The 11,683-nt window shown below is 32.8% G+C and overlaps 1 protein-coding gene across 4 annotated transcripts in view; it reads right to left on the reverse strand.

The window, feature by feature from the left end:
• LOC117103898 (ras-associating and dilute domain-containing protein-like) overlaps positions 1–11,683 on the reverse strand; it is a 40,774-nt gene that overhangs the window by 26,361 nt on the left and 2,730 nt on the right. The window contains exon 1 of one of the 4 annotated variants that reach the window (XM_033244554.1): positions 2,574–2,802. The exons of the other annotated variants lie outside the window; for them this stretch is intronic. The gene's annotated coding sequence lies outside the window, so the exon portion shown is untranslated. Of the gene's footprint in view, positions 1–2,573; positions 2,803–11,683 lie in introns of those variants that run through there. 4 annotated transcript variants of the gene reach the window in all.

Here is an 11,683-nt window from a genome sequence, read left to right on the forward strand (position 1 = left end):
ATTTTAGAGTTAATATGGATATTATTCAAGACGAATAAGAAACTACATACAGTACTCTACCATAAGACTGCCTATAGGAACAATCCATAATAATAATGCTCCATTAAATATATTGTCCAGATGGGGATTTTGTCTGGGGAAAACCATTTCAAATCAATAACATACATACCATTGAAAAACATAAATAGAATTAAATAAACAACTTTAATGTTTGTATGGCTTAATTTATATACTGACTAAAACTGATATAAAAGTTAAATTGCTTGATGAAGGTTAAACATTGATAAATGTTCTAACTACTTTCTAACAGAAACATAAACAAAAAATTTTAATACTGTGTTTGCTTAGAATTCTTCATGTTCTGAAATGAGTAACAATCAACATTATACAAGACCGTCATTGTCATTTTGTCCTTCTAAGCAGTCATAGAGAAAGTCACGAAAGACAATACAAGACAAACGTGTTTAGAATCATCGTTAATGATCGTAACCACCAAAGAAACTGAAACAAATTATGTTATCATTTCTCATTGTATGGTTTCTATGTGGTTTAATAGAGGCCAAGAATTATAATCTTAGTTTAAAAGTGCAATTCAATACAATTTACAATTTCCACACATTTACAGCAAATTACATAATGAACAAAATATATATGTACACAGCCCCATAAATATCGAAACACAGGGACGTTGCAAAAGGCATAACCTTTTAAATGCAATGCCCTTTAAAATACATAATATAAATCTACAGCTTGGCACTCACTTCACCTGAAGGTTGTTGGCAGATATGATTCTATGTGGAATGTAACAGCACAACATGCGCGCAACGGATTATTTTTAATTACGAACGTGTTCAGACTGCCCAGCTTAAAGCCCCATTCCCGGCAAAATTTCACTAAAAACTGACTTTTTAAAAAAAATATACATTTGCATTACTCCAATTATTATAAATCATGGAAAAATATTGGCATGAATTTTAGTTTTACGCAAAAGAATAAAAAAAATGGGAAATACAGACTATTTCTCATAAAATATTACCATTTTCTCGACGAATTCATCGTTACTAGGCAAATTCAGAGGTTGTAGATCGCATCCACTGGGATACTCTCGCTTTTATTTATACTTTATACAGTCAATAAAGTGTGCCCTCTCTAATGAGATTAGTTTTTGTACTTCGCATCTCGCACAATGCGGTCGTTCGATTAAGGCTGAGATATGTTTGTTTAAGTGTCAAAATCTCAGTCAGAATAGAATCAGTTTTTTAACAAATTTGAAATAATTCCTATGAAATATTATATTTCACAAGTGTCATTACTAGCAACGGAAAATATCATGTCGGCCGTTTTTATGTGTGATAACAGAACCTAAATCGAGGCAAGGCTAGGCCTAGCCTAGCAGCGTTGGACAGGCTAATGTTTTCGGCGCCTAGGATATTTCTTCTTATGACCTATCGCAAAATCAAACATGAAAATTCATCCGCATTTATTTTTTGTGTGGAACACAAAAATCAAATTTCAGTCTTATTTCACATTTTTTTCATTCTTAGGAATGTCTAAATTCCGTTAAACTAGCAACTGAAATTTTGCCGGGAATAGGGCTTTAAGGTAAGAAAGGAAAAATTCAAGTTGATAGATTGAATGTAAAGACCAACATTAGCAGGCCTACAATTATATTATTTTCTTTATTGTAACTCTTACAGAAAAGATTGTAATTTACTGCACTATAATTTGTGGTATGAAAAAGGGAAAAAAAAGAACAATAAAAAAATAAAATCAATGAACCCAGAGACTAGCAGTCCACATAACCAGAATGAAGCCTTTGAAATTTAATGAAAATGCTGGCTTGTAAACAACAAAAAAATCTGCGTTGTTGGCATCACAGAGAGGGGAAGTGGCCTCAGTTGGCCTATGCTGTCAACCCAATTCCACGACAAAAGCCAGGGGAGGTAGCCTACATCCACCTGAGGCTGATATATAGCCTGAACCACTTCACAGCCCATTAGCAGCTTAAGCAAACCCTACTCTATTGTTATATCCATCATTTACTCAATCAAATGTATTATAAGAAAGAAAATTACATCTGCTTATTTTGTAGTATATGTATCATACATGAAGGATGTATTGTATGCAGTGTCTTTATGGTGATTTTACAGATGTATGTTTTCTGCAATGAAATTTGGCAAAATCCTTATTAAAACTTGAAAACTAAGAACAGTTCATTGAAAAAAATGAAATAAGTTATTAATTTCAAATACGACTGATCAAGACAATTTCATTTTCATTTACTGTGTCATTTTGAAAATTAATGATTTTATTCAACCAATATTTATGGTCTTTGCATAGAGTAAGAGTGGTTTATGTATCTGTTAACTGAGTTTTTGTGTATTGAACTTTTAATTGTGAATTTTTAACTGTAAGTTTGATGCAATTAAGCATATGCTGCTATCAAAATTGAAATTGAATAAATATTCATCTTTTGTAAAGGTATATTTGATAAAAAATAACAGTATTTCTTTCAAAGTTTGTAGATGGTTGAAGAATGCATGAATGTTTTTTCTTTCTATTAATAAACTTACCTGAGTTTTTTGAGTTAAATAACTTCCTTAAAAATCCACTAGGGTATAATGTCCATTACTACCAAGAAAGTGCTAAGTAGGCCTACTTTATCTCATCAAGAAATAAGTCCATCGACATTGGCTTCATCAAGTAAAACTGTTGATGGATTAGATACTTATTCTTTTACTTAATACACCCTAAGCTTCTTCTACTGTGACAACACTTTGAATGGTAAAACTGTTTGCTTGCTTTGCTGATGTTTAGCCTACAGTTGATTAGCATAATACCTTTAGTTATTACTGATGCTATTCAATCGGGTCTTTTGTTAAACTTTTATGCCTCAGAAGAGCTTAGCTTCTACAATTAGTCCAATACACCTATCAATGATGTGTGCACCCTCTAGGTCTGACGTAACACAACATAAAAGCGGATTCCTCAATAAATACACGCTCCATGTCATTTACTCAACAGAAAACACAACAAAGCTCTTTAAGAAAGTCTAAGTCTAAGAACAACAAAAATGTAACTATCAAGCATGCGAACAATATAATAATATTCATATTGTTTTCTTAAAACTTATGAGATATTGTTTTCTCTTTATTTTGTTTAAGCAATAAAGATGAAAAAGCCACAATAACAGACCATCGCTAAGAAGGATATGGAAGAATAAACACATTAAAATCCAAGAACAAGAATATAACAGATCAAAGAAATATATAATAATATTCATTTTGTCTTCTTAAAACTTTGACATGAGCTATTGTTTCCTCTTTTTTCTTCATGTAATAAAGAATATAAAGCCACAATACAGACCACCTCGAAGGAGGATATGAAAGAATAAACATTTATACTGAGAAAAATACAGGCTCTATTAAAAGTATAAGTACTACCGTACATTCTTTTAATTTATATTGATGTATCTATATGCACCCTTGGAACGATGGCACTCACAAACCCTAGTGCGGCCATCTTATAAATACAACAAAGGAAAACCTTATAATAAATAAGGAACTACACAAATTAAAATACAAGAATGAAAAAAAGATTAGTATAGTAATACTGTATTTATAATGTTTTACATGTTATATTATGAAAATATGTAAACTTTCGATCAGAGGCTTAATCTCTCCTTAACAACTTCCATTTCGAGACATTACGATTTCCATAATTGTTTCCTTTTTTTCTGTTTAGGTAAATACAAACACTATATAAGTACATAGAGTAAAGCAACAGTGTGCCATTATGGTGTCATTTTCTAGCTGCCTATGACAAAAATCTAAAATTTTAAAAAAATGCCGGGAAAAAAAAGTGGCAGTAAGGATTGTCATATTTTTTCTTATCCTAGCAAGTATTCATGTTGAATACTCAAAATTTAAAAAAAATACAAAATTTCTGACATTTCTGACCCTCTCCCAATTCCAGATGAGATATATTCATACAAACTATAAAGGGAATGCCTCAATGAACACCATTTTGAAAAACCAAAAAAATTTCCAAACAAAAAAATATATTTGTATCATTATCATCAACAGGCTGGTTGAAAAGATATCAATGGTGATATTATATCCATGGAGCTACTGTAAACACCCAAATAAAATTTACAAACTGCATCTGAATCCAGTTTAACGCTTATTTGCTGGTTAATGGAGCTTGAATATTCAAAGCGTAATGTTTAATGGATCGTAGCCTACTCAACGTGCAGAATCAAAAGGTGTCCGAGACAGCTGTAAGTCTCACTGTGTTCATGAAGGGGTGCATGAATGGGTGCAGACATCCTAAAAATTATGGAGGGAAAATATAAAGACAAAATTTGTTTATGTTGCAACTCATAAATAAACAAACACAGAATTTCACAAGCAGATGACAATGCTGTCTTTGTCAAAATAGGAAGTAAATTAGACAAAATATTTAACCACTTAACAGTGGTTTAAGCCATAATAAAATAGATTACAACCCCTAATAATGAGATACCTTAAAACAAATAAATGTAAGCTTATTTGGGGTGTACTCTGAATATGGTTTGAAGGGTTTGGCCATAGGTTAGCACCTTCGCTGCCCTGCCAGCAGCGAGTATCATCCCAAAAGGTGTTTCTGAGGGCACTGGGACGACTATACTCTTCAAAATCGGGATAACATTCTATCATTTTATACATTGTATAACCACACACTTAACAGTTGATAGTTTGGGGAAGATACAGTACACCTAGAAGGAGCTAAAAATAAGCTCTGGCAGTCAATGTGATAATAAATATTTTCTATTGATTTGAAGCCAAAAAAAGTGTCCCTATCTTTAAGGGATGTCTCTCATTTGTGCTCCCACTGGAGTGGTTCTACTATAAATATTACTTGATTAACATTTTTTAATGTATAATTTTAGTCTCAATTTATTCCTCCATTGTAGGAACAAGGTTTGAATAGCCCAAATAAATCAAGACATCATACATATGGCTACAAAATTTATAATGTTGCAGTATTTGCACTTTGACTTTCACATGTTTACATGTTCCTAACCTGGTTTACTTACAAGATGCAATAATTTATTGTCATTTTCATGTAGGTATAGAAATTTGGAATTCTTTTGTTAGTGGCAAACAGTAAACCAACATCATGTTGTACACAAGAATGTAAAATGTGTGTTTCCAATTGTCTTAATGGAACAATGAGTTTCCTCATTAGGACAATCCACATTTGGATGAAATTTTACAAATATTGCAAAAATGTGAGCCATCAATATTTCCTGTTAGGTTATTTTTACAGACAAATGCTGGCATTCATTTTATTGTTTACTAGATTTAGAACAACTTATTTTGAACTCAAGGCAACCATATTTTTGCTGAAAGGCGGCTCTCCTGAGACAAGCAGCTTTAGAATTCAATTTAACACGTTGGCTGCCAGTGACGAGTATATTCCCCCACAGGGTGTTGCTGAGGGCGCCAGGGACGAGTATACCATACTGTTTATAATTTCTTTGTTATTCATTGTAGAACCACAGACTCAACGGCTAGTGGTTCAGGGACATTATACACCTAGAAGATAACATAAAAATGACGTATGTATGTTGTTGTCTTATGTTGCCGGTAGTACACTCATGCGGCACAAGTGGGGGAACCCTTTGAACATATACCACCCCATGCAAAAAGCGGATGAGATAACTCACACTTGGCATAGTCAATAAAAAGTTCTATCACAGTGCCGTCGACATGTATACTCGCCCCCTAATATTTTCCTTGCTTGCGTACAGAAAGGAACCTTAAAAAAAAAGGTCTGGCAGTCAACTTGTTAAACAATACAAACCCCTATTTGGGGGATACTTTTGGGGCAGAAAAAAGTGTCTCCTTAATAGAGGTGTCCCACAAGGGGGTTGTACTGTATAACGAGACTGTTTTTCAGTGTTATAAGTGATCTCAATGCCATATTCTGTGTGGATGGTGGCTTGGGGTTTGGTTGAGCTTTCACTACTTTCTAGGGGTACAGTAGGTCTAATTTTATCTTTCCACTTTCAATAACATAAGGAATTCTAAATTATTAATGAATTAACTTTTTTAGTTTATCTTATGTTTTAATGATTGCTTTAAATTGTGTTTTCTATTTTTAATTGCATTTTGTATTATGTATATGTACCACCGCTATGGTGTGTATGACTGGTTTTGAAGTGAGAGCCAATAAATCAGTATACTGCCATAAATACTGAAATAAAGGAATTCACAAAGGTACATAAAATATTATTTATTATATGCTAATTATCCAATTTTAAACCAGGAACTTTTAACTTCATATTTTAATCTCAAGGCATTATATTACTGACCAGGTCCAAGGGGAATCTGTTTACACAGTGCTTTACTATAATAACAGCTCACATGCTAGGTGTTAAATACTAACTAGGGGTTAACAGTTATATTATCCTAATCAGGTGTCAATAAGTTAATGACCCTAGCAAACAAATAAATTATCACATGTGACTGATATCAATTGTTGTTAGGTGATAAGCTATCTACTGTGCAAAAGGATTTTCAACAAATTCAAACAGATGTCTATTCTTCCATACACATGTCTCCCTCTAATTAAAGACCCCTCCAAGTAAAGACCACTTTTCTGTGGTCCCAACTCCATGAATGCCTTTTATCTTTATTATTCTAATTAGAGACCAAAGCTGCTAAAGACCATGGAAACCCCGGTCCTAAAAGTGGTCTTTAAATAGAGAGAGACCGGTAGCAGTAGAAATAGAATAGTAGAAATCAAAACTGATTTTTTGGTATATCAAAATTCTGCATGAATTCTTTTAAACAGTGTTTATTTAATGGAAATTGGTTGAATATATATAGAGATGTTTTGAATATTTAATTCATTGGATATCAACCAGGTGAGGTTTTGAGAAAATGTTAGCTTCCAAAGATTCCAAATCAATAAATAGTTTATTTTAGGATTTGTATATTAAAAATAATTTGAATATAATTTTCAGTTAGGTTTAGTGATTGGTATTTTGCAGAAATGTTTTTCAATATACAGTATGTTCTTTTATAAAATTCAAAAAACTGAAATGTTCAAAATTCTGATCCACGAAAGTTTTGGGTGATAGCGTGAAATTAGAAATTCCACCAAATGTAGTCACATATACCAGTCAATGTTGAGCGGCATACAATGAAATAAGCTGAAATCAGCCTGTACTAAATCACTATAACTACACACCGGCAGAGAACTAATTATTTTGATTGGCTGCTGAGGAGAAGACCTTTCAGAAAAATACCTTATATTATGAAAACCTCCATAAACATTTCAATATTAAATTGCTCATTTAATAGAGTTATCAGTTTCTAATGAGACCCAGCTAGAAGCAATACATTTCCGCTGACTTACTTTGGTTATTAATACAGGGTTGAAGAGTAAAATGAGAGCTATAAAATGGTAAAAGAATCACTTAAGTCCGACATTTCATTATGAAGTTACAAGAGTTTAAACATACAGCTGTTTAAAGAACAATATTTGAGAAATTTTTTCCGTTCTCTGACGATCATTAACAAAATAAGTTTGTGAGACAAGGTATAAAAAAATTCTTGCTTAGGGAAAATATGTTATCATTTTAATTTTTAACAGAAAGGTAATAATTTCAAATATTGCATTTTATGTTTTTTTATTTCAACAATGACGGTTATAACTTTAATTAGCTGATCATATTCCTTTTAGATATTTTTGTCCCCCGAATTCAATAACAATGTTAAAAATTTTTTAGTTGACTGATCTTCAATTGATTAATAATGTTATAGGAGGCGCTGCCATGGTCTCTGGCTCTATGACAGTACACACAAAACTCGCAGCTCTTTCCAGTGAGTCTATCAATTTTTATGACCAAAACCTGTGATATACCCATATATGGGTATGGCCAATAAAAAGATAACAATAGTTTCTCGTCCCCTTGTGAATTCATTTGCCCTGCCTCACCAAATTTTTTTAAAATTTTTATTTATTTATTTTTTTTCTTCACTTTATGAAAATCTGGCTAACTCACATCAGTTTGAGAATTCCTCTCTTGATCGTTCGTGGTTGGGGATACACTTAGAATGAATCGTGTCTAGTGCTTCTTTTATTTGCTTTCAATTTGTCTACTTGGTAAAAGTGAGAAAGTAGTAGCTGTTTCCCATCCACCATCTTGGATTTGCCATCTCGGAGTAAAAGAAAAAGGAAAGTGCCCTCATTCTCTTTTTTCAAAATATTAGGATGAGAAACTACTTTTTTTTTTACTTGGCCTAATCTTAGTAGTTGCTATTCCATGACAGGAATATCTGGCTGTCATTGACTGATAAACAGTTGAATGAATACACTGCTGACATACTTATTTAGAGAGATTTGACTGGTGCTTGACAATTGATTTATAATTTAGTGTCATTTATTATTTAACTTAATTTACAACATACATATTATTACCTATAGATGTTAGTTTAAAATTTAGAATTTTCTATGGAAACAATTCTTGATAAATTAATATCTATCAACCTGGCTGTTTTTAATTGACCTCTGGATAATAGAAGAAATTTGTTTTCCTGCGCAGAAAGTGAGGATCTTGCAAATGTCATCATTTCTTCTTCTTATGCAGTGAGCCATCCAGTTCTGTTATTGAAGTTAAAAGAAATTCTGGATTAGCTACGGTCTTGGTAATTTTGTAAAGGGCCTCACTACTGATTTGATTTTTTTTTTTTTAATTCTCTCAATTTCTTGTTTTAATAGTTTCCTTCATGCATGACATCCATACTGTATGTTAGTCGGCTTTGAACCAGCCCATTCAAAAATTATATTCGGGTCTGAAGATATATATGCCAATTAATGAGAAGGCTTCTATTTTCAGCAAATGCCGCTTTGGCAGAGTTTATTCTTTGGCAGTTGTTTATCTTGATGATGTTATCAGGGTATATACCATCGCTCTCCTCTTGCCAGTTCCATACGATTGTTTCAGTTTCTGTGGACATGGTCGTAAGCTGCTGACAAGTCTATAAAGCATGGATAATGTTTACGCTTGGATCTGGTGGCTATTTTTTGGAGTTGTTTACACATGTATAATTTATCACTGCACCCTTTTCCTGTTCTGAAGCCAAACTGTGTTCTTGACATTTGGTCTTCATAGAAAGCAGATAATCTGGTCGCTATTCATTTTTTATTTACTTGGCCTAATATAACATTATCATTTCCATATATGGGCAAATTACACAAATAGGTCACACTGAACTTAATGTGGACACAGCTAACAATATATAACCATACATACTCAACAGCACACACTTAATTTAAGTACTCCACACTCTTTTTAAGCATCCAAGATTTTTTATTACTATGATTTACCTATTTCATGGCTATGATTAAAAGGTCACAGAAAGGGGATAAGGTCAGATATACTCAATAGTAGGCCTAAGTAGATTCAGCAACCATAAATAACTCACTCAAACTTCCAGTAGGGCCTGCAACATTTTCCATAGTAATTACCCTATAACCAGTAGGACTTATCCAATTAATTTTCAATTTTAGTAATCTCATGCAATATTCATCAAAATTCAAACTAAAGGTGATGCAGAATCCTATTTAATGACACAACCATAGAGATCATGAAATCCAGATGTTCAAAGGTGCAAATTTTATCCGTTATGTAAGTTGATTGATTAAGGTCTGTAGCTAAAAAAACTAGCTTGGACTTTTTGTCTATAGACTGGCGATTGATCTGATTTCTCAATATTTCCTTTCGGTATGCTCGTTTCAAGGTATTATGAAAATTGTCCTGGAATAACCTTGGAAAAATTACAGTTTATTGGAAAAATTCACCAAACCTGTGTTTATAAAATCCAGAAATTAAAATAGATTGGAAAAGCTTTAGTTAGATAATTTCCTAGGAAAATGAACGTACTCATAAAACTATCGATCAATGTCGCCGATACAATTGTTCATTTGTATATCAGGCAGCTTATACATAGACAGGTGTTTTTCAGTCTTGTTATTCTTAACCCAAGAACTAACAGCAATATACAGCAGTTTGATGCCAGGAAGTGAAGCAGTTTAAATAAATAATAAAATAAATCTAATATATGTTGAGGTATTATTTATTTGCTATGTCATTAGGCGAGGAAATGTAGGAAATGCACAAAACTGACACAGTTACATGTTGAAATTGTTAAGAAAATGATGAAATTGTTTGACGACCGATATTGGTTAGAAAGCTTTATAGTCGTTTTTAATTCCTCAATATACAGGGGAAATATCAATAATATGCTAAAAATAATAACAGAATATAATTAAAGTGAGTTGATATATTTCTGTGTATTACGGCTGAAATTAAAAATTTTGATTGAAAAGTCATGAGGTTGTTTTATGGGGCATGGAAATAGATTTTGACGATAAACAAGGTTCTCAATGGTAATGATCCTAGGCAATACTGAAGTTACAACATATTTAAGAAAAACAAACGTAGGCCTTATACTTAACACAGGTATGCGGTATATTTACCAACTATTCACGGTAAAAATGCCTCCACTTTATAGGGTGTCTCAAAGGAGCGGGGCCTTACAGAATAGCACATTTTTATAGCCAGAAAATTTTTGAATTTGTATTCATTAAATTCGGCTCAAACCACAAGGTCACATGACAATTAAGTGGTTATTCCTACAAACCATCCTTCAATAATAATAAATAAGAGGTGGCACATTGGAACCCCTCTAATTCCCACAATTCCTCCTTCACAGTGTGATCTTGTGTTTAGAAAAATAGTTTTAATGAACATTGACACCTAGGAAGAGAAGAGCCATCTACAATGGTAGCATATTCTAATACATCAAATTATAACTAATAAAGATTCTTCAGTGAACCTCTATAAATTAATAAATGAGAATCATTAGCTGACTTCATCTTCAAATAAATCATTTAATTACAGAATTTAAAAAAAAATCAGACAATAATTTAATGTCTATACAGAGTGGAAAAATAAGATTGAGAGCGCGACCAGTGGTTGGGGGCATTGTGCATGTCCTGAAGGCATTTTGTTTAGCTACCGGCTACCACTCTTTTGCTATATAGCGTATTTTTCTAGGCCTTCAAAAATAATATAGAAATTTATATAGCACCTTTTGCTAAAGGATACAAGGCACTTAGATAAGTGGACTAGGAACTCAATCAATGACTTTCTTCTCCCTAAAGGGTCATTTCGTGGTGTTTGTGCTACCCGGTAACCCAGTGCCAGCAACTCAATCAAATACGTAATATATGTACCCAGTAGTTAAAAATCCACGCCATAAACTATCAGATGCACTGATTATGTTTAAATAACATAGAATGAACGTTACTCCAAATAGAATATAGGAAAACAAGAGAATCACGATGAAAAGTAGCACACCACCACTATGCCCGCTTCACTCACTATAGAAATGTCATGACCACCATTTTGAATGTTTCTGTATTGTTTAAGCAGACTATGTATGTTGAGTATTGAAAAATTTGACTTCGTAAACATCTCCAGTAACCAAGGTATTGTTTGCTTAACAAATGAAATCTTGTTGAAGTAGAGTACAACTTGTTAAATAGCAGTTTTACAGTATGTTAATATGTAGGTGGGAAGAAAAACAGTATGGGAGTAGGCTGGAGGGTGGGGAGGGGAGAGGTG

This window comes from Anneissia japonica, unplaced genomic scaffold (assembly GCF_011630105.1).
Source record: "Anneissia japonica isolate Jap-2015-1 unplaced genomic scaffold, ASM1163010v1 scaffold1065_len1792383_cov172, whole genome shotgun sequence".
NCBI classification, from domain to species: domain Eukaryota; kingdom Metazoa; phylum Echinodermata; class Crinoidea; order Comatulida; family Comatulidae; genus Anneissia; species Anneissia japonica.